At 40.8% G+C, this 23,642-nt stretch overlaps 1 protein-coding gene across 1 annotated transcript in view; it reads right to left on the bottom strand.

Annotated features, from left to right (window-relative positions):
• Ccn (cellular communication network factor protein Ccn) overlaps positions 1-23,642 on the bottom strand; it is a 470,858-nt gene that overhangs the window by 358,322 nt on the left and 88,894 nt on the right. Inside the window, exon 3 of the mRNA XM_072299014.1 lies at positions 7,246-7,334. The gene's annotated coding sequence lies outside the window, so the exon portion shown is untranslated. The remainder of the gene's footprint in view (positions 1-7,245; positions 7,335-23,642) is intronic.

The raw sequence follows: 23,642 nt of genomic DNA, 5'->3' as shown, positions 1-23,642 counted from the left end.
TGCCGCGGGGTCGGGAAAAATACGGGGATCGCGCGTCGGGCATGTTTTTCGCAACCCCTCCTTGCGGCGCATCGAACGGCGTGGCGAAATGCGACTGGTGCGTGATTTACCATATTCGTTTCGACAGAGCATTTACGATGTTAATGAAAGAGATTCTGATAAATTTAATATATTCAGATATATTAATACTAAAGCTTAAAATTGAAGGGATGAATTAAGAACTGAAATTTTGAAACACCGCACTGGAGATACGTGGTTTCGCATTTCAGTCGGTGCGATATGGACATCCATCAAGTTTAAAAAAATGCATCAAGTCCCCGTCACTGCCGACCAACGCGTTTATCGATCGAATCAACTACAGGTAGTATGAGCAGGGGGTCAAAACGCCTTCAATTTTTTGAACGCAATACGGACATCCGTCGAGGTTGTATAGTTGTATCAAGGCGCCGTGGCAAACGCGTCCCATTGTTTATCGTTGCAGGCGAATATAAGTTGAGAGAGGCCAGTCATAATGCCTTCAATTTTATACGTATATATTTTTGGGCAAAATGAGAGACGACGTTTCTCCTTTTGCGACGTTGCAGACTTCCTTAGAAATTTTATTTTTCTTTCGAGAAGCTGGTCAACATAAAACTTAAATTCTCCAGGATTTTTCGTATTCGATGGCAGAAGATTTGGTTCAAAATTATACAGGGTGTCCCAAAAGTCCGTACCCCCCCTCGTAACTTTTGAACGGTTAGAGATAGAAAAACGAAACTTTGGGAATGTTTCTATCTTAAAGGGGTCCATCTTCTAGGGGGGTCAAAATTTTTGTCCCCCCCTCAGGGGGGCCGCGGGGGCCCCCAACTTTTTTTTTTCAAATGGTAACCCCTATCTTGTGATACATCATTAGAAAGAACATAAAAATCTAAGAATTTTGGCGCAAACCGCAAATCAACATCTTAATTTTTGACCGAGTTATGATAGGTCAAAGGTCAAATTTGACCTATTTTCAAAAAATCATATCTCCGGTTCAAATTATCGTAAAGAAAAAAATAAACCGGGAAAATTTACCAAATTGTAAGCACTTTAAAGTAAAAATCACAGAAATTACTTCAAACTAATTTTAAGGGGGCTTTCGGATCCCCAAATACGTCATTTTAAAGGTCATACTATATTCTCGCGAAATGAGCCAATTTCTCCTTACTTTTCCTCAACATTATCTTAGTAAGTTCAAAATTAGTTCAAAATTGCGTTTTCAAGTCCCCAAATTTCGAGCAAAGTTCAAAAAACGAAATTTAAGGTAATTCAATTCAACCATTTAAATTTCATTTTTTTAAACTTTGCTCGAAATTTGGGGACTTGAAAACGCAATTTTGAACTAATTTTGAACTTACTAAGATAATGTTGAGGAAAAGTAAGGAGAAATTGGCTCATTTCGCGAGAATATAGTATGACCTTTAAAATGACGTATTTGGGGATCCGAAAGCCCCCTTAAAATTAGTTTGAAGTAATTTCTGTGATTTTTACTTTAAAGTGCTTACAATTTGGTAAATTTTCCCGTTTTATTTTTTTCTTTACGATAATTTGAACCGGAGATATGATTTTTTGAAAATAGGTCAAATTTGACCTTTGACCTATCATAACTCGGTCAAAAATTAAGATATTGATTTGCGGTTTGCGCCAAAATTCTTAGATTTTTATGTTCTTTCTAATGATGTATCACAAGATAGGGGTTACCATTTGAAAAAAAAAAGTTGGGGGCCCCCGCGCCCCCCTGAGGGGGGGACAAAAATTTTGACCCCCCTAGAAGATGGACCCCTTTAAGATAGAAACATTCCCAAAGTTTCGTTTTTCTATCTCTAACCGTTCAAACGCGGTACCACCCGCGCACGGATCGGCCCGGCGGTTCGCGCTGAATTTTGACGCAAATAAAAGGCTTACGGAATTATACATATACATATTATAATATATAATATGGGGATGATTCATTTTTATCAAAATTGGACGGGAATATCGTATGAAATAAACGAAGAGATAAAATTTAATAATGGTTAGTTGGAATGTACTCATATTTTCGAACATAATGAAATTCACTCGGGAATATTTATTAGATCTGGAGATACTGCGATAATTCATACCTCCTCACTTCCTTGTTTTTGAATTACAGTGTTTCGTTAGACTTCTGTAAAGTAGGGACAATAAAATGAAGTAAGCAATGATCTTAAGATAATAATACGAGGACAGGAATACAGTCATAAATATAACTTAATGACATTTTATGTCAACTCATGGGAAGGAGGCCTCCGAAAATACTGAGGCTGCATGAAAGCTTCGTGGAGAGTAAGTGAAAAGTTTAAGTAGCGTGAATTTTTCACGTGGAATGGTTTTATATTTAAGACGTGAGCCGGCTCTGAGGAGCCATGGGTGAAGAAAAATGCCTTCCATAGCTCTTCCAAAATTACGCAAGAGCCAAGTTATACATTTCCTCCATGGAGCCCCCTCTTTATCCAATGTTGAATTTTTTAAGAGGTGGAGGCCTGGAGAGGTCTCGTTCCGCGATTCAGGTAAATAATAGGTCCCTTGAGATTCTGATAAGGCAGTTTCGAGTGTCACAGAATGCACATCCATTGTTTCTCATATTTGAGCTTCAAAAGTGATTCAATTTTGATAAAAATAACGTCGTCCTAAGCAGGAGGTGCCATAATGCTTAGAGTATTTTTTTAAGGAGTTGTTTTTGTCAAGATGAATCTGTTGCAAGCTAAGGCTCCAATTAGACGTTTTTTTCGAATTTCTAAGCAGATATAAACCATTATTCCATCAAGAGTAAAAGTCATAAATATTTCCAGCGTTTATGGCAATGAGTAAGGTTCAATGTATTGCTACTGTAGTGCTAGGTGCTCCGTAAAATACTGGTTATTTAAAAGTTTGAAAATAAGAATTATGTTCAAAATTTTACCGAGTCTGAGTTAAGGAAAGCTGATATTTTGATCAATATCTCCTGTTAAGGCACTGAAGCACTCATGAATTCTCATAAAGAACATGTGAGAATTGATAAGTGTTCAGGATTTGACTATGCAACATACGAGTGTTTGATGAAATGCCTGATTTGACTATCAGCCTGCAAAAAATTGGAATTTGAGTTTCCAGAGGGAGACACTCTCCAATACTCTAGGAATAAGTCGCTAGATCTCGTTCCAAATAAGTAAGTATACCCTTTTCTTCTGCATGCGCAGAAATTCTAGCTGTTGTATGCGCATGCAGATGAAAAGGGCAAACATACCTGAAATAGGGTCCCGCAGTTTGCTCATTCTGAGTCAATAAAGGGAAAATACGTAAAGTTAAATAATAATTGAATAATTGCGAGTCCAAAACTTAAAGATTAAAACTTTAGATAGTTTACTCTCAGAACTACGTTTGTTCAATTTGCAAACCTTACATAGTCATGGCTTTGGTTTTGGTTAGACACTTTTCGTTGTTTTTGTATCACCCTTTTCTACAAACACTCCTCTTCTGTACAATGAAATCTACATATAGTTCGATAATTTCATTTTCTTCTTTAATAATGCCAATTCTTCCGTGAACGGTAAGGAAAGATACACTAATTTTAAGAGAGTTTACCTACCTATTTTTGGACTGAGACTCAGAATGATCTCAATAAGAGACAAGTTTACATTTAAGACGCCTAGTAATTACTAGGGGGCTACGCCCCCTGGCCGCTACGCGGCCCAACCCCCTGAAGGCGCTCCGCGCCATCAATGGGCCGCTTCGCGGCCCTATATTTACCCTCCTATCGGTGTTAGTTTTATTTTTCCCCTAAAAAATTACGATATAAGGTATACTTTACTTTTAGAATGAAATAATTTTTGGTTTTGATGAATAAAGAAACAAAATTATTTTTTTGAAGTCTAAAGGACGCGTCTTGGAATGACTACTTGATGAAATATTGCAGTAAAACAACGAACATTGATAATCACACGGAAAAAAAAGACCTGTCATTTTAACAGTCGCATTGAATGTTAAATTTGTTTGACGTTTCTCTGTTCTTTTAGTTGTCGTGACTGTTAATTGAACATTTTAAGTATGTTGAAACAAAAGTGTGCAAATCTGTTAGCTCAACATCTTATTAATGCTTTTGAAATAACATTCTGTATGTTATTCCATCATCACACGACTGCTGAGTTAACATCAGTGCGGTTCATTAAATCAACAGTTCCTGAAGCTTTTGGAATGACTGTCATTGACTTTTGATTTTACAGTCCACACGTTATTTTGACATTCGTTTGGATTTTAAATTTACATTCGTGTAGGTGTTGGTCTAATGTTTTGAAGGCCGTTAAATTCGCAGAAATAATCTGCTAAAGCAACAGCGAGGGTGTCGAAATAGCAGCCCTTTCGAATGCTCATTTAACAGCGGGTTGACGGTAAAATCCTGACCTTTGCACGGAGCATCCCATCCCAGCCAGTCCCGCGCGATCGGCGCAGCGCGCATGCGCAGTTATGAACAGTCGTCGATCGCCCCGCTGCGAGTGGTGACGCAGAAAACCTGTCCTTACCCTCCAGTCTCCACTGTCCACCCTCCTTCTCGAGGGTTGCGCTTGCGCGCCGATCTGACAAAGGGCCCGGTCAGGGAAATTCTCAGAACTCTAACGGCTGTTTCTTCCCTCGGCGTTGTTTGCGCATTCCAGTCCAGTCCAGTCCTGGTCCAGTCTGTTCGCTGAGGCGGCCATATCACTGTTTAAAGGGATTTCGTTTGCTCAACAGTCAGTGGTTTTGAGTCGGAGAAGTCTTGCGTTTGCGTTTCGAAATCGTGCTCAAATTGTGTGTGCGAGTGAATTTTGGCGAAGAAAGTGATTAGTTTTGATACTCAGTGCGCGATCTGCAAAATTAGTAGCTCCGTAGGAAAGTAACTCTTACGATATAATCAAATTTGGGCACACTGGAATCAGTTGCGGGCAGACGTCATTTTGTAAGGCATCATTATGAATCCACTCAACTCGGAATTTCTTCTGCTATATATTTGCGTTTTTTGGTTTCAATTTCACCTTTGACGTTACACGCACTCTCAAATCAATTAGGTTTGCGTCCAGTGCATCCAATTATTATTTTTAGCGTGCCTTACATATTTATATGCAGGCACGCTTTTGATTTCGTTTCCTGTAGATTATACCATCAGCCCTGTCTTCGATACTTTCCGATGGGTTTTTGCAGAATCCTAATTCCATTGTGTGATTTTTTCCTTTTTTTGGTTCAAAGAAATTCAGGCTGTTTTGAAATGAAATGAAATGATAATTTAGCAAATCATAATCTTGGTAGAATTTTTTGAACTCTTTTATAATACATTTTTGGTGTTTTTAATTCATGAGCACGATCGGCTGTTTGGTTCTTACGTTGTTTTTTATTGATGACGCCAACGTGACACCGTTACATTGTCTTAATGACGTAAAGTGTTTCAATGTGTAATACAGTGTATGTGCAATATCTGTCCAGGCCGCGAGTGATAAGTTGGGTTATTTGGAAAAAAGAAAATAATCGGTGGAGAGGAAGGGTTTAAAATGTACCTCACATAATTTGTTGCCGACCCCTAGGCCATGATCAATTCTGCCCAACCGAGAACTGCAAAGATGTATACTTAATGTAGTGTTTTTGTGCATTTAAACTGTTAAAATGTTTGTGAAATTAACTCATTGTGAAACTGATTTAGTCTGTAAATGTTACTTTGACCGGAATATTATCTACGGTTTTTGTATCATTTACTTGAAACCAGTTAAGCAATTATCAGCTATTTACATAAGCATGTAAGTATGACCATGGTTTTTTACAGCTGCGTGGCATCGTGTCTGCCACATTAACAGCAGTGTGAATGAAAATTCAAAAGCTAATTTGCGTTTACATGAGCAGCAGCGCTGCTACATCGACAGCAACGTGGATTTAAATTCAAAGACGAACCGGCTGTCATGAAAACAGCGACGCTGCTTTTTCGACAGCAGCGGTCGCTGTTAAATCGAAAGCAGCGTGAACGTCAATCTGATGGGGAACCGGCGTTTACGCCAGCAGCTGCGCTGTCAGTGTAACATACTATTTGATGTAGGTTGAGCAGATTTTGCTGTCATTGTTACATCTATGTACTGTCAATGTGACAGCAAAGCGCCTGTTATAATAACAGACAAAGGTAATGTTATTTTAATAACCAGGATGCTGTGCCGTTTTTTAACAGCCAAGGGCTGTTCCCTTAACAGTCGCGACGATTAAAATGACAGTCCTTTTTTCTCCGTGCAGGTAATAATTCAGAGTTTCGGGAGACGGGGATCGAACCCACACCATGTTTAAGGTGGACGCTTCCGACGTCTTTGACGACTCGGCCACCGCTCTACCTGAGGCAAATGGGGCGAATCTTGTGTAGATAAGTGTAGAGCTGATGCGCAGGCTACACAGCTACTGCGCAACCTCCTCGACCACTGCGCATCCTCCCGCGCATAGCGGTAGCAGTCTCGGAGCATTCTGAAAATTCACTCACTTTTATAACGTGATTGTAAAAAAAACCTGGTCCTATTTCCAAAATCTGAATAGAGCGGGCTCATCTAGGGCCAATTACCCGTCGATTACCGCAAAAAACTTAGAAATCGGCCCGGTAGAACGCTCAAAACGAACTATGACAAAAAATATAAATTTACATTGTTTAAATGGGAGAATTCGCAACTTTACCACTTAATATAAAAAAACCTAGGCCATATTTTGAAAATCTGAAAAGAGTTGGCTTATCTAGAGACAATTGCCCGTCGATAGCCGCAAAAATCATAAAAATCAGCCCGGTAGAACGCTGGAACTAAGCGTTACCAGTTTCGCAAAATTAGGAGGCTTGAGAGCTTATAGTATAGATTATTTTTTTTTCGTATTTTGCGCGAAGATGCGTTGTGTTATTCAACTTTTCACTATCTCAAAAAAGCAGCGAGCTCCTCCTTGAGAGCAAAATACTTTCAAGTTGCTTTAACGTCGCCTTGGCAGCTACATTCTTGCATTTCCTCGCAATATTTCCTAAGTGCTCTTTCCACAAAAATTTCCTAGGTATGAGATCAGATCGACGATGAACTCGCAAAATACATGAATCAAATTATAATATCCAGCACGTTGAAATTCTAACACAATTCAGTCTCCTATAATTTCATCTAGGGGTCATGCATCGGAAAAGAACCTATATCTTCAGCTTCCTTAGTGACTAGAATCAAGAAAGAGAGATAGAAACAAGAAATAATTTGAGTAAATTACCTGCTTTTGTAGACGAGAACATCAAACGATCGGCAACACTGCAGATACCTTCCAAATTTGAGCACAATACCTCACACTTTGCCACGCGTCTGCATGAAACAAATAAAGCATCAGAAAAATGATTAGGATTAATTTGTTTAGAAATCGACGAGTTAAATAAAAAAATTAAGAAATGGCTATTTCATTTCATACATTTCCACTTTTTCAGATCGTATGAATTTGATTTAAAGAAGAAAACCTTCGGATCAAAAAGACGAAACCAAAGGCAGCACATTCTTACCTAGGTAAAAAACCACTTTCCTCAGCGAAAGCGAGGCAGCCTGCTTCTAGGTGTATCAATTGTTCTGCACACAGTTAAATAAACAAAACCGAGTTTTGCCAACATATTCATCAATGCCCTAAATTTTTTGCAATGGCTGCGCAATGCAAAACCAGGGATATAGACAAGAATTGCTTTTTGGAACCGGTTCCGACTCACAAGGTACTATATTTAGAGCCGGACCCGCGGTTCCAGCCCGCAATACTGGAACTGGTTTGGCACTGGTTGGTTAACAGTTTTTGGACTGAGTTCAAGATACAGTCATACGATCAAGTTTACGAGGAAAGATAAAATTATCGACGAATCATTCAATAAAATAAAATTATATGAGACATTTTAAGGAGAATTGCATTGGTATGACATTCAAGCTGCTACTATTTCTTATTTTATTTGCTACTCGTTACAAAGATATACCTAAAGCTATTGATGAACTTGAAAAAATTAGAAAAAAACACTTAGGAGGCTTGATTTTTAGAGTCAAAAAGAAGACTCCACTTTAAGTTCTCACAAGAAGATTCCAAGTTCAAGTTCCTATTCTGATTCCGGGTCTAAGAAAACTGAAAACTCTGGTTCCAGTTCGGGTTCTGGCTTCGCCAATGATGAGTGGTCCAGATTCTGTTTCCGGTTCCCATCCCTGAACCCAAGGAAAAGAAATTCTAAAAGCGCGGCTTCGGCATTAGAACGTGGTGTAGGTGTACTGCCAAAGCCGCTTCTACAGGGATTGCAGAAAAAGCGTTCTGCAAGATTGAAGGAAGCGGTTTCTGCGAGAAGGCATTCGGCTCGGCTCGGCGCTGCGCGGCGGGGGGTGAATAGTGTTTGCACTCGGCAATTCGGCATGTTCCGCAGGAGACCGGGGCCGGGGCCGGAGGACGAAGTCATGCAGCAGAGCAAGAGCAAGGACACAGAGCGTAATGAGAAAATGGGGAGGCAAGCCACAGTCAGTGCCTCATTAAACACCGGATCTCAGTTTCGGGCTCAACCGCCAAGGATGTTGCCAAACGGCTCGATTCTACTTGCATACCAGAAACACAGCCAACTGCGGGAGCTCCTTGTGCGTAAGATCTAAAATCACTCCAATATCTTGCTCCACTGAGAAAAAAACAAGACGCTCCAGAGGGCGCTCCTCTTAGTGGAAAGGAAGTGATATAGTCGCCCATACTTAGTCAGTTAAAGAAGAACTATGAAAACAAATTCTCCTCGGCGAGGTATCGAACCCCCACCTCCGGGGATAATGCCGGGCGCGGTGGAACTCAGCCACGCTGGAGGGACTGTTGTAAATTGAAAAACTACACTATTTAACTAAAATGTGGACTTCTCGGACGGAGAATTGGCATGTTCAGAAATTACGTACGCTCATTGACCGCATGCTTCACAGCTGTTAAACGAGGCGCCGCCATAGCATCTTGGCCCAATGGATTGGCCTTGAGGCAAATTAGTACTTAGATTCTCATGAATTAAATTAATCAATCGTTAAATATAAACGTCTGGTTTTGGCTTTCATGGACGTAATTAGTGATCTAGAGCAATTTTCCACCATGTACAATGATCAGTATAATATTTTCTTTTCATACTCCAAAGAGGTGAGATAATGGCAGCCACAGAGAAAGCCCACTTGGAAAATGAATCTATCACAGGAAAGCACAGTATTACGTCATTAAATGAGGAGCTCACGTGACTACTCCTAAATTTTTCAAATTTACTCGGAAGATACAGATCGGATATAAATATTGAAACATAAGGAGGACCTTAAAATAATGTACCTAACCCGGTAATAAATCCGTGCAGAATTTTTTGGCACAAAATCCACCATTCCACACATTTTTTTAAAAATAAGAGATACCGAAGAAGATCAAAATTTTACCGCCTGTACCAAAATGACGTCATTTCCCCATAAGACATCACACTATGTCCCATGTATACATTTACAACGCGGAGACTGGAGAGGGCGCATCTGGTAAACCAGGAGTGCCCGAAACTCAGGCTGCGGAAGACGTAACTTACGGATTATATGGACATACCGTCCGTTCCGGGCTCAGGCCAAAAGTTCCGGGTACAGCACCCGATGATCCAGCCTCTGAGCCCGGAGCAGTCGAAGCTACGGCTTCAGCACTCGGAACGGATGTTATGTCTGTATGGCTCGAAATTACGATTTTTACGACCGGGTGTTTTTTTTTTTTTTTTTTTTTTTTTTTTTTTTTTTTTTTTTTTTTTTTTTTTTTTTTAGTGTAATGCATTATCAGAAATGTCTGAAATTTCTATTTTGACATCGGAATCATGATCCAGCCAGATTGAAATAACGAGATGCAAAAACTACTCAAGACTCAATTAAAAAGGCGGAGACATCAGTGGGCTGATTATTGAGGTCGATGGACAAAGCGATAGACGAAGAAAATAAAGAGGAAAATGGAACGATCCTAAACTGGCGGAAGCAGATATTGTTATAGACCAAGGGGGAAATAATGGACTGGGTATAGGGTCCCTCGTGAGTTTCCTTTGGTTAATCTATCACTTACCCCTATTGTCCATTGTAACTTCTTGCCTCCACCAAAAGGATCGCTCCATTTTCTCTTTGCCTTCTTTGTCCATAGCTTTGTCTAGAATTTTAAGTAATCAGCCCGCCGGACACGCTGCTAAGCATATCGAGGAGTAGAAGAATGGAGCCGTGAAAGAAAAAGCATCCCGAAGGAGGATATCTATCAATCTATTTAGTTATCTATCTATTCGTGTATTCAGTGAAAAACTAACCAATCAGCGCTCATAGCTCAATCCGTCCCTTTCACTTCCATCAATTAATTTGACAACCCTGTCGCGAGCGTCTTGAACGTTGATTTACAGCTCTTTTTATTAGTATGTAAGAGCTGACGTGTGTGTTTTACTTGAAGAGGGGCGCACTCGAGCAGCATCGTGGGCGAGGGGGCCCGGGGGCCCGGGGGGGGGGGGGCGCGACTGACGCGGCGTGAGCCTCATAAATTAAGATTAAAATTGTCACATATTCGTGCGGCTTCAGTCATTTCTGCGCTGAGTGTTTTGCGTGCTACGCTCACCCTCCTCCGCCCTGTCAGAAAAATTCAGTTTCAAGACGAATGACCCCGTGGACTCGAGGCGCCATTCCTGTATAGGTCCTGGTATGTGTGTGAGGGAAGGTGTGTGTGTAGGGGGGAGAGGGTGTGTGAGTGTGGGGGGGGGGGGGATTGTTGGGGTTGATCACCCCCCAAAGCTGTCGGGAGTTCCCGGCGATGAGTCGACCGACGAAGACGTGAGAGGGCCTCAACAAGAGATTTTTTCCTCGGTCCCGGCCTCCGAAACTTTCAGACTTGACGAGAGCTGACGGTTCGAGGGGTTCCGGTGGGACCGGGAAAACTTTTAAAGTGACTCAACATTTTAATTCCTTTTGCAAACACAGGTCTTTTTATTCGACAAAGTGAAAAGGAAAGTGCCCAAGATATAAATGAATGTACTCTGTTCCTTATTTTTTCTTTGAATTTCCAAGTAGAAAACAATTCAAGGGACTGAAAAGTTCAGAGGTCGAGTCCTTTTAGACTCTTTTAGTATTCAAAATCAACAATAAATTGTAGGTATAGTGCACAAATTATGTTCTCTATTTATTTTATTCAGGAGTTGCGACTGCTCGACTTCTGGACTGCTGGTTGGTCGCTGTGCAAATCGTTTTCTACATAAACTTTTTGAAGCAGGCAAGATGTTACTTACTGCTTTCATTCATGCCCTTTCTACTAGTCCCGTTCAAAGTTGTAGTTTTTAAGAGAGGAGGGGGGTATTTTCTTCGTAAATGGGGTTTCCTTTCAACTTCGGAATATTGGAGGAATTCTTTCATTTTTGGGAATTTTAAGGACAAAGGCCTTTAAAAAATGAAGGACAGTCGGGCAAACTATAAGCGCAAGAAATGTAATAGTTTAGATTAGGAATTTCAAGATTTTTAGAGTAATTTAGAGCATTCAGAGACTTGCGGCTTTTCAAGGTGTTTTGGAATTATTCAATGTCATGAAAGGATTTTCGAATCTAAAAGAAAAATGTGAGTATATTTTGAGAAACGTAGAACTAGTTGATAAATTCATGGACTTCACGGACGAATGAAAAATTTTCGGGGTTCTAGATAAATCATACTTTTTCAGCGTTTTAGGAAGCTAAGTATCAGGGGTTGGATAAAAAATTGAAAAACAAAAATCAATTTAAAGAATATCGCTATCAATCATCTAAAGATAGGTAAAAATGGCTGTGGAGAAAAATATAGTCGCGCATAGAGTAATAAGAAATAAGTATTTGAAAAATATCGAATTCACGAGGGATCATATTAAACATTGAGCCCCACTTATAAAAAGAAATTCAAAACTTTTCATAGAGGCGGCTTGCGAAAATCGTCTCTATGGCGATTGCAAATGAGATGAGATTCTCGTGGGAGCTATTTGCAGAAAGAACAATAGATCTACGGTGAAAAATGGGTAAATATCCCTGCTAAGCGATATTTAGTCTAACTCCCACCGGACTGCCCCCGGAGGAAATGTTCCACCTTGCACCACTTACATACAACAGGTTCATATTACTAAAAAATTTACTCAGCCTGAAAAAGACTCGACACTTGAAGCTCTAAAACTGCATTTCCACCCGTGGCAGAATCAACGCCGTTCTTATCAGTGAGCCGGAAAAAGCCGTAAAAAGCACTGTTCAAACGAACCCGGGGCATAAAACATGTACTTAATTTCGAGGTGAGCACTAAAAAGCGTGGAAGCATACGGAAATGAAAGCTCAATTTGAAGGAGGCTTAGGTCACGAGAACTGGAAGCGGAATGAAAAATGTGAATGGGTGAATAAAAGTGGAATAAGAGTAACGTGTCGGTGCCAAATAAGAGCGAAGCCCGGGATAGGGCCAAAGGGCAAAGATTAGATTAAGGAGGAGGGCACTGCATCGGCATCGTGACGGGGCCGTTATGGAAATGGAGCCAGGCCGCGCCCGCCCCCGCGCCCGCCCGCGCCCGGGGCGGAAACCACGTTCCCGACCATCCGCTCCCGCGCCACTTGCGCCATTCTTCATCTCCAAAGTCGCCAGTGCTAATAGCTCACGGCGCATCCTGTCCTGCCTCTCTAAACAAGCTGCGGTAAAATTGAGGGATTAACATGCAGCCCGGCCCGGACTCCATTTAATGGATTGCCTCGCTTCCTTCGTCCCTTTTTTTGGAATTAAGGAGGAAGGGGGGGGGGCTCGATGCGAGTGACTTTCACTTCGATGGATAGGCTGGATCTCGGTTGCGCGCTGATTGGTGGTCCGCGGTCCTTCGTACCTTGTTTTTAGTGCAAAAGCTCGCAAAACTAAGTTATAGAGGACATTAGATCGAAAATGAGAAATTGAGGCTAAGCAAAATACTTCATTTTTGCGATAATGTAATTCAAGACACTTTGGACTTTGTTTGCGTGCCTTGCACATCCATGATCTAATCGCGAAACCACGTTCCTCCACTCCGGAATTCAAAATGTCTGCTCCTGGTTTATTTTTTCCAGGGGAAACAAGCCAACTTTACAGCTTGAAATATACGGAATACGCTGTTAACACAGAGGAAAAATCAAGGAAGTTTGCGTGAGATTACGTTGACTGGTTTTTCGAGAAAAAATAAAGTGTGAAAAAAAAAGTCGCAAACGGAGATGCGCGCTGCCGTGCTAAGAAAGAACGCCGTATGAGCCTTTAGACGTCGCTAAGTTTCCTCCGATAAAAACCAAATTCACTGGGAAAATTGAGAATATTATTTTCCATATTTTCCATACAATTTTGTAAACAATTAAATCTAAAACATCTGAAAATTTCAAGGAAAAATATGCATTAATGTTATCAAAAATACATGTTTTATCGAGGGAAATTTGGCAACTCTCGAAGGTTGATACGGCGTTCTTCCTTAGCATGCCAGCGTGGTTTTGCACTTTGGTCATCGATTTGGTTGTATCCGGCTTATTTCTCAGTTACAACGGAAATTCTACGCTTCATGACTTAGCCGGAAGAGCCGTGGGGGTAAGAAGCGCCTTCAAATAGGTGGGTATGTGCGATGGGTGAACCAGAGTTAAAATAGTTGCACGACGATTAAGAATCTGACGCAGAGAGTTTCTGCCGATAGAACTAAAGCACTATACAAGTTGTGTGCTCCGCGATGAATCTGCACACAAAACTCGTTGGAAATATTCGCACTTTCCAAAATCAACACGTTAGTAAGATTTTGGTGTAAAAATATTCCATTAAAATTAGTCATATTTGACGTCCCACTCGATATAAAAACCAAAATTGACACAGGTCAAACCAATCATCGATCGAAACAAACTCATCGTCAGGCAAATGAGGACATCTGCATTTTACAAGAAAAAAATCATCCACATTCTTTCAGTTATAGAATCTTGTATTTTCGGGTTTTAACCGCAATCTTGTATGAAAGCTTTCGCAAAATCGAGAAAAACAGCGACGTCGCAAATGGAGAAGGTATTTTTTGCGTATTGCCATTTACGAGTTGAATAGACCGACGCGACGCGGTGAATGAAGCGTCACTTGAACGCGTTATTAGTAGTAAGTGTTTTAGAATTCAATTTCGACTGTTTCCTTGCTACTAATAAAATTTCCGTTCCCTTTTATCGCAGACACTGGCGATTCATAATTTTTCTCGGTCTCACCGTTTTCTCCACGCGGCTCTGTTATTCTCGGAATCGTTCCGCTCTCGTATTCTTTTCTGCGACACTCTCACCTCACTCGCGAGCACGCGTCAATTCCTTGAAAAAGCTCGTCTTTTCTGGAGACATTGATTGAGAACGTGCTTTATTTCATAGGTACAACATCGATATTAGATTTAACTTGTGTTTGAGTTTTCTCGTTGAATAAAACACGCGAATCAACGTACAGAAAAACGTGCTGGAACTCAAGAATGCTCGAATAAGGGTGTCTATAAGTCACATGATAGTGTAGGAATACTATAAGAGAATTTTTTTTTAAAAAAACCGGGAGAATAATATTAGCTGATGCTTCATTTTTTGAGACATTTTAGGTTTTTACAAGAAAATGGCTAGGCCAACTTTCTTGAAAAGTTCAGAAAATTCTCTGCTTTTTTCATGGGGATTTCTACAAAATGGCTTGTAGTCTTTGAGTTTTTTTTTTTTTTATATATATATACCTCCTTTCCTGATACTTCAAATGTTTGTCTTCTAGAGCGGGAAAATTGGACTGAATGTGGCAAGAAGGAATCACCATCTCCCGCTCATTTTGAGATAAAACATGTGGTAATAGATTCTTTCGGGCACCTTTATGGAGAATTAGAGGTAGCAGAACCTTATTGCAAAACGTAGAAAAGGTTAGAGAAAGGCCCGATTATTCCAAAATGCAGTTTATGTAAGCATTCGTAAGCCTCCTTTAATCAAAATTTAAGCCACGTAAGGACCGTATTATCATAGCCTTTCCTTAAATAAAAACTTAAAGGAGACCCGTATGGTTCAAATTATGATTATGCGAGGTGTAACAACTCTTTAATGGAGCATCAAAAAAACGATATTTTTACGAAAAAGAGTGAAATTTAACAAACGAAATTTAAAAATTGGTCCTCATCACCTTCGTCTTGCAGCTCCTTGCTGACTCGAACAAAAAGGCTGTTCCCCTAAGATATCGTGGAATATCGTCTTTATCTTAAAATTATTCTTGATATACCGCTGCATGGAAGCGCCTGATGATTCTGTCCTGATTTATTCTAAACTTTTTTTTTAAATTTATTTGCTTAATGCATGATGACCCAAGTCCAGTTGTGGGCATAGTTGCTCTGTAACCCTTTGATCTTGTCGAAAATATCCTAGGAATGTCCAATAAATATTTCAATGGTGTGATTTTACCATATTTTCGGGCATTTTTGTTTTTGGCCTTATCGCTACCGCTATTGGACATTCCAGACATGTGGACATGTTTTAGATATGGGCTGTTTTGACATTTATAATTGGACATTTTGTCCTTTTGCCTCCGTTACAACAAAACAAAAATCCCTCCGGGCGACGGTGGTGTACTTGCAACATTTGGTTTTCACGCTGGCAGCAATGACGACTACATCCAAGCTTCTCGACCCACCTGCCGAGTGAAGTCAAAAAGTAGATAGATACACCTTGGCATAAATTCATGGAACAACTGAATTTAGTCCTTGACTTGCATAGACCGTATTTATCGTTTGCTCTGTAAGCCTGCCGATCTGGTTGTAAAAATCTATCAAATCTACTCGCGTGAATTGACGTGATGAAGTGTTGAGTCTCCGAAAGTAAAAGCTGCCACCTATCGGCGAGAGGTTGGTGGAAGATTTCTCTTTGTCTCTGTGTAAATTGTAAGGACCTAGGAAGGGAACTGTTCCAGGAAGGACTTTGGACAGAGCCCAAGGAATCGACGGTGGCGTCGCCTCGTGGAGCGGACGTTGCACGACTCCTCGAAACGGATACAGATAGTCGATGCTCGGACGCGAAGACGGGCGAGTAGCCCGAGCCGAAGAGGCGGCAAAGGGGCCGACGATAAAGGTTCCCAACTTCCCAGGTAGCATTGATAAATATTCGGGCTTTCTTTGAGCCTTTGATGTGTTGGACACCGCAGCGCGAGTGGCGTGGAGCGTGTGCCGATGGCGCCTGTATCCGTTACGCGTTACGGCCCGTGATCGATTCCGAGCCGACGGAATTACATTTATCTCTCTCTGATATGTCCAACCCCCCCTCCCCCTCCCCCTCCCCCTCCCCGGGCTCCGAGTTTCAGTTGCACCCTCGCCTCGCTTCCGCGGCTAAAAGTGAGTTAGACGAAGCCTGAAATTTAGGTAAACCCATGGGAGGGGCGTTGAACCGTTGGATGCCTCCCGGTAGGGGGGAAAGGGGATGTTCTTCCTTCGCGCTGACCTTTGCTCGGGCGTTAGATTTTAAATTTCAGAGGAAGATGTTGTTGGAAATCCAGAGTGAATGCAGCTCCGAGCTGGAGGACTCCACACATGGGAAATTTCCAATCTTTTTAACGTCTTACGGACACTCTAATGGAACCTAAATCAGCAAACTCAAATAGAATATTAATTTACTCGTAATATCGTAATATTTTCCCAGACATTGCATTGAATTGCAAAAAAAGAAACTGGCCCTGTTTCAAATTCGAAATTTTCTTAAGAATATGGATTGTTTAATTGAAATTTGATTGTGAGTATTAAAAAAATTAGGCAACACGATTCGGTTTTACCGATTTTTTTTTAAGTACAGTAGAGGATCTCTATGCGGTTCTCCTTTGAAATTCTGGATTTTCTTTGATAAATAATTAACAACCAACACAAGCTCTTCCTATTTGGAAAATCGACTAAAATTCTCATCTTTTAGAGCGTCGCCGAATTCCTGAACGCTCGGGAACTTCCTGTTTTTGGGAATTCCAAAAGTTACTCGAGGGCAAATAGATAGATTCAGCAAATATTTCCTAATAGGAACCGAATAAATAATGTCCTTATCACTGAAAGAGTTCTGTTTACCGAATTTTTTTCAGCACACTAGAGGGTCTCCAGTTCTCCGCTCACCTTTCATTACAACTTCTACCTATCATTTTAAATAGAAAATTAATCACCAAAACTATCATTAAACTAGAAACATCAACCAAAATTATGATATGTTATTGGGCAAAAGACGTCTATTGAACCCATCAATTATTGACATCGCGAATTCCTGAGAATCGTTTAAAAAGACCGAATACCTCTTTTGAGCAAATAGAATAGTCTGGTTGTGTGGTACCGTTTAAATGATATGTGTATCTGTCACATTACCCGACCGTTTTCGGTTTTCAACTTTTAATTTAGTCTAATAGAGGGTGAGGCGCGCGACGGTTTTGAAAATAAGTAGAATGATTGAGAAAATTGGGCGGGCAACGCCCCCTGACTGCTGCGTGACCCAAACTCCCCCCCCCCCCATAGTAACGCTTACGCTTCGCAGACCCCGGTAGGTTAATCTAAAAAAAGAGGGCTCATATAGGCAGGGAATACATCCTATTGATGGCCAAAAGATTTTTTCCAAACTACGGAGTCGATGATATTTGGATTACATTTTGCAAAAAGGAACCGCTAGCAATGACTCTTCCATAAAAGCACCTTTTTGCATATGGAAACCAATGGTATATATGTTGTTTCTAAAATGAGTCGGAAATAGTGGTTCCTTTTTTTCAAAATGTGGTCCATTTTACAATAGAAAAGACAAAATTTCGACGGTGTAAGTCGGCAATCACATAACTCGGTTTGCGACGCATGCAGACTACCTGTGCATACTTTATTTTTTAAAACGGAAAACTACACAGCGGCAAATTCTTTAAAACAGCCGTGATTTTTCCGTCTCGTTGCGAAACTAATTCTGCAAAAAACTTTCAATAATAATGATGTCAATTTGTTCTCCTCTAAAAAAATTACGTAGAGGCGGAGATTTTCGGTCACCGCAAACGAGATATGTGATTGCGGACTTACGCCGTCGATTTTTGTAATGAGTGCTGCACGAAGAAGAATCAATGTTCGAGATTATCGAGGATGTCATAATGATACTTTTTTAGAAATAATTTTATAAAAAGCGCTCACGAATCACTGAAAAATCACTGAAATTACTGAAGAGGTGTTATAAAGGAGGAAGGTGAAGGATATGAAGTGAATGGATAGGGTAGGATATTGAGAGAAAGGGAAAGGGAAATTGGAGATGTAGTTAGAAAGTTATAGCGGATTGAGTAAGCGCAGAGTGAATAGGGAAGGGCGATTCAGGGTAAGGGTGATGCAGGGGAAGGGGAAGTGAACACGCCCATCGTTAGGTTAGGTACCGTCAGCATTGCGCGAAACTCTCATGCGATTATATTGTAGAGTTTGATAAGGCTAATGCCTAATGTTTTTCGCGTTGAAACTTAGCTTCTGGGATTTTTAAAGCACTGGAAGAAGAAAAAAGGAAAAACAAATCCTACGTCTCCGAAATTAAAGTGAGTTTCCCTGCCGCTTCGCCTTCTCGCGTTGCAAACGGAGGGAAACAAGGAAGATTTAGCAGAGGAATTCGGGACGGGACGGCTTGCGTTTCCAGAGAGACGACCCAATTGTTCAAAGGATGTAACCGCTGCCGAGTTAAAACCGAAATAATTGCGGAACGCTGAGCAGTGACGTTTGCATGAGTTTTCCGCGCACCTAAGAAAGCGCCCGACAAAGGGTGGAGTTTTCGTATAAAGTTTACAAGTTTTTAGAACTAATGACATCCACAACAAAACAACCCCGTGGGCCTTCGGAGGGAGTTGAGGGCGATACTCACACCTCCACGCCCACGCCCCGACGGCCGAGCCAGATTGGGGCCCGTTTCCATTTCCCCGAGCCGCACAGTGGAATTAGAAATTCTCTTCTCCTACCAAACACCTATTAAGAAACGATGTATTTTAGGGACCTCGCACTAACATTCCAAGCAATGTTATTAGGTGAGACAGATGTTCAATTCGAAAACTAACGCTTTTTTCCCCCTCATGATGATTGATGAGTAATTTGTTAAGACGAAAATTGAATAAAATTCGCTTAGTAATGGCTTATGAATGTCGGGGTGCGCCCTTTCGAAGGCGAGTTTTTAAATCAGTCCACAGAGGGAAAAGAAGGTTGTCGCATTTCGGAAATTTCAGATTTGTCAATGACAAAGGTCGGTGCGGACGGCTTTTATCATTGATTTTTTTTAATGGTGTCGTTTATGGAAAAAGTCATTCTACATGAAGTGTTTAAAATTATATTTTGAATTGTATTGCATTTTGCAAAAAGGAACCAAGAGCATTCCAATGTTGCTGGGATTGGGCAACATACATGCTTTGCAATAAAATTAATAAAACAATAAAACAAATTGGATTTACAAAGGTGATTTTCGTCTTGAATTCATACTTTATTGAGGGTAAAGATAACACTTGTATCGATGATCGGTTTTATATTTGCAGGGTGAAGAAAGTTGCACAATTTTAGCGACACTAGGATACTCCTGGTTCTTTTTGCAAAATGCAATCCAACCGATCAAAGCCAAAATAATACGGTCCGTTTTACGTACTTCGAATTTTGGATTTCGCTGGAATGTTGACGCAATATTGTACCGAGCACCGACCTGCGTCACGGCGTGAGCAATCCTCAAGATGCGACCACCTCATTTTCTCTCTTCATGAGCTCAGTCGTATTGCAGACCTGAAACTAAACTGAACCAGTACCATTTGATTCCAATTTTCAGCGTCTTCATTCAATTCTAAAACTCTACGATTCGTCACACATTTGGTTCAGTCCCATCATCATCATCATCGATGATATAAACTTCGAAGGATTCAGACTTTCAGCGATTCTACCTTTTTCAGTTTCACTCGAGAGGTTGCCAGATTGTGCGACAAATGTGAATATTTTACATGGATTTTAAATGGAAAAAGTGCGAAAAAAAGCAACTTATCTGGCAACAATAGAGTCCGGGAGGGACGAGAGACTGCCTTCCTGGGAAAACCCATGATTTAGCCGAAAATGTCATTAAAACAATTGACTCCGTTTGAAGCATTAATTGTATACTAGGGGAAAGCTATTTTAAAATAATAATTGTGAATTGACACAGATGCTACAGAAAAGAAAAAAGGAAAGGAAAAGGAAATGAAATGAGGATATGATTACTAATCGACGGTGAAACTACTAAACCACGTATCTCGGTTTGCGACGTCGCAGACTTCCTGCCATACTTTATTTTTTAAATGAAAAACTACTTAACGTCCAGTCTTGAAAAATTTCTGTGATTTTTCCGCTTCGTGCAGAGAAAATTCTGTGAAAATTTCAAGGAATGATATTGATTTGGTCTACTTCAAAAAAATAAAATGTGAGGGTAAATTTTTAAACACTGCAAACGAGATACGTGGTTTGGTAGTTTCACCGACGTTATATGCAATCAGAGAGAATAAAACAATAACATCAGAGAAATTTATATGCGATGAAAGTATAAGAAAAAACACGAGTGGGCTCATTGCGATTCGGAACTCGAACTATACCATCGCTGAGCAGTTTTAGACCCCTACGCCACCGATACTCTTCTTAAGAGGTAAAGATGAACTTTTGCTATTTCAGCAAGTCAAAACGCGAAAGGAGATCCATGGATTGTCTTTTTCCGTCACCCGATGGATGACGTCCCAGTCGAATGCGCTTCGAGCGATCGATGCGTTTTTGATCGATCCCCATAATCGCTTCAACTCCACACATCTATTCATGTGCAAATGATGGCACGCTCCGGCAACAAGGTTCTGTGACGAAATCATTTTTGCCTCCAGAGTCTCTAAAATGTATACATCTTAGTGATCAAATGTCCTATCACTGAGAAAAATGGCTTGCGTAGCGAGGGATCGGGGTCCAGGGGGTGCAGCCCCTTGGCTGGCCGTGACGAATGCGCAAAGCGCGTCCAGAACGGCTAGTAACCCATAAATCTCGATTCTGACTTGATTCTGATTGCTTGTTGATTCGCGCTTCGCTTCGTCTCGCAAACAGTTTAAATGCCCGGCCGAGCTGGACCCACATTTTTCGATTTCGACTTGTGGCGCCATCGTGACACTCTGCACTTTGACATGCAGATATTTTAGTCGCTTGGTCGACTTGAGCCCAACTGAAGTGAGATTGAGTCAAAGTCATTTGAGTTCCATTTATTTGGTCATCGTCGGCAGGGGAAATGCTCAGGAAAAGGCAAATTCAACCTTTATTTGTTGAACAACAAAGTCTCTTTCGATACTCCGGAAAAAATCATTTCAATATGAAAAATTACTAATAATGAGATTTGCTTGATAATGAGCGGGAGAAAGAGAGAGAGGAAAAAAGAAAGAGAAAAAGAGAGAGGGGAGTTTGGGGGCGAAAAAGAGGAGGAAATGAAGGGAAGAGGAGGCTTTGATAGGGAGTCGCTGGACGGACGACGGTACCACCGTGCGTCCGGCCGGAAATCGGGTGTTTCCCCGGAAACGTGACTCTTTCGCGGGGCTCCCAACTTTGTTTAATTTTATTCCAACGCGTCGCACTCGTTTTCGCGGACGGGGCGGGCATGGGCGCCATCTAGATTTGTTTCGAATAACTTCTATTTAACTCCAATTGACTTTTTCTCCGCTCCGAAATCGGGGGAAAAAGCGCTCCGAGATGCTCGCGGAACGAGCCTTTTTCTGGATTCCGCCCTCGCCCTCGCCCTCGCAGAGATTACAGATCACGAGTGTTCTCTGTTTTGTTTATCGCGCGCCCGCGGTTCCAACTTCCTCGCAACGAGTTTTCTTTTCCAGGTCTCTTCAACGACTCCTCGCACGCTTACGCATTCCGCCGCATGTTTTGAGTTTATTTTTCCAAAACTCATGAGCCATCCTCCACTTTTCAATGCAGCCTTATAGTACATCCCAAGCCAGTGGAAACTGGCTCAAGTGATTTTTCTTTTAGCATCAAGGAAACCCCCTCTCAGTTCCTAGTTCTTAACGCCCTATCTCTCTTTTAACCCATCTTGTGTAAATTCCTCGAGAAGTTAAACATAAAACGATTGTTAGCAATTGTAAATAAGATAAAATTCCTTCCTAATGAGCTGTTTGGCTTGAGCAGTTACACGGCATCTCTTCATAAACTGAAAAGCGTTAGAGGAGAGACAGTTTTGCAATTTGGTATTCCTGGAAGTCGCCCAGGACTTTGAAAGAGTCTGACATGCTAAAGTAGCTCTTAAGTTATCCAAAATATTACTCGGCAACCATGTCAAATTGATACTGTCCTACCGAGCAGATAGATTCTTCAGAGTTCGCCTTGAAGACTACTATAGGTCTAAAAAATTTGTTGTGATTCATTATGTGCGATTACAATTACACTAATAAAAAAAAATAAAATATAAAAAATATAAAATATAAAATAAGCGATCCGCCCTCCAAACGCAATGATTTGTAGCAGAGTAGGAGTACATTATTATTAATAAAAGTATTTATAATCTATGTCTGGTATGGGTAAACCAAACTGTCTGGTATCAAAAAACTTGTTTTCCTGAATTTTTCTGATGAACAATTTAGATAGGTAAAACTATTATGCGCGAGCTTGTGAGCGCTTACCGCATGGTGGAAATAAGAAATCATAAATCATCTTGAGAAAATTGAAGATCTTTGAAAATGACGAAAAGGCACTACTATTTCTGCTCAATGTAGCAGCCTGAGATATTTCCAAAATAATTGAGGCATTAATGGTATACACGCGTGAATGCAGTTTTTCCGCTCAACAGTGAAACTGAATGCTGCACTCGAGAAGTATCACCCCTGTTGTATAACGAGCATACGATGATTCTAAGGCGATATCTGACCACTGAATTCCCTGTAAATTAAGTGAGAGCAAGAAATCCTTTGTTTGTATTTCTTTCTCATCATTCTGGATAAGCCGCTATATTTTTGTTTTTGTATATACCTCATACCTTCATTGAGTTTTTAATGAGCCAGGAGGACTTATTTTGTTCGTAAGTTTCTATATTTTTAGAAGTTGTTTTACTTCAAAATTACTGTGTATACATTTGCATTTGATAAAATCATTTTAAGAAGTCATTATTCTCTCATTTTACTCTCAATTGAACGCGAGTCTCCGCGTTCTCCGGGAGAGTTGGGTTCGGTTGGGTCACGCATCTAAACTAACTTCAAAGTAGTGCAAGAAGTATTATAAACGTTGAAGGCGCGCTACTAGCGAGAAACATGAATGTTAGCATAAGACTCGCTCAGCGCTTTGTTAACTGCGCATTTTTAAGCGGAGATGAATTTCCCGTCGGGTATTGCTCCCGTGTGATACATTTTGGTGAACTTAATGTCCGGGGGTACTTCTTTGACGGGAGGATGAATTTTCAGTCAACTTTTCACAATTCGAAATTTTAGAATTGGTGAAGAAAGAAGGTTATTCAAAATCGGCGATTTTGCCCCCCTCATGGATTTTGCTCGGAGTTGGATATGTTGTTGCCTATCACAAGACACGCCTTTTTCTGGCATTGGCAAGTTCACCCAAAATTTTTCGGATCAATTCTTGGCAAGTCAACGGCCACAATCCGCAAAGAAGGCCGATTTCAAGCTAGTTTTGCCTTT

Source organism: Bemisia tabaci, chromosome 3 (assembly GCF_918797505.1).
Source record: "Bemisia tabaci chromosome 3, PGI_BMITA_v3".
NCBI lineage: Eukaryota > Metazoa > Arthropoda > Insecta > Hemiptera > Aleyrodidae > Bemisia > Bemisia tabaci.
This window is presented reverse-complemented; position numbering and strand designations above follow the sequence as displayed.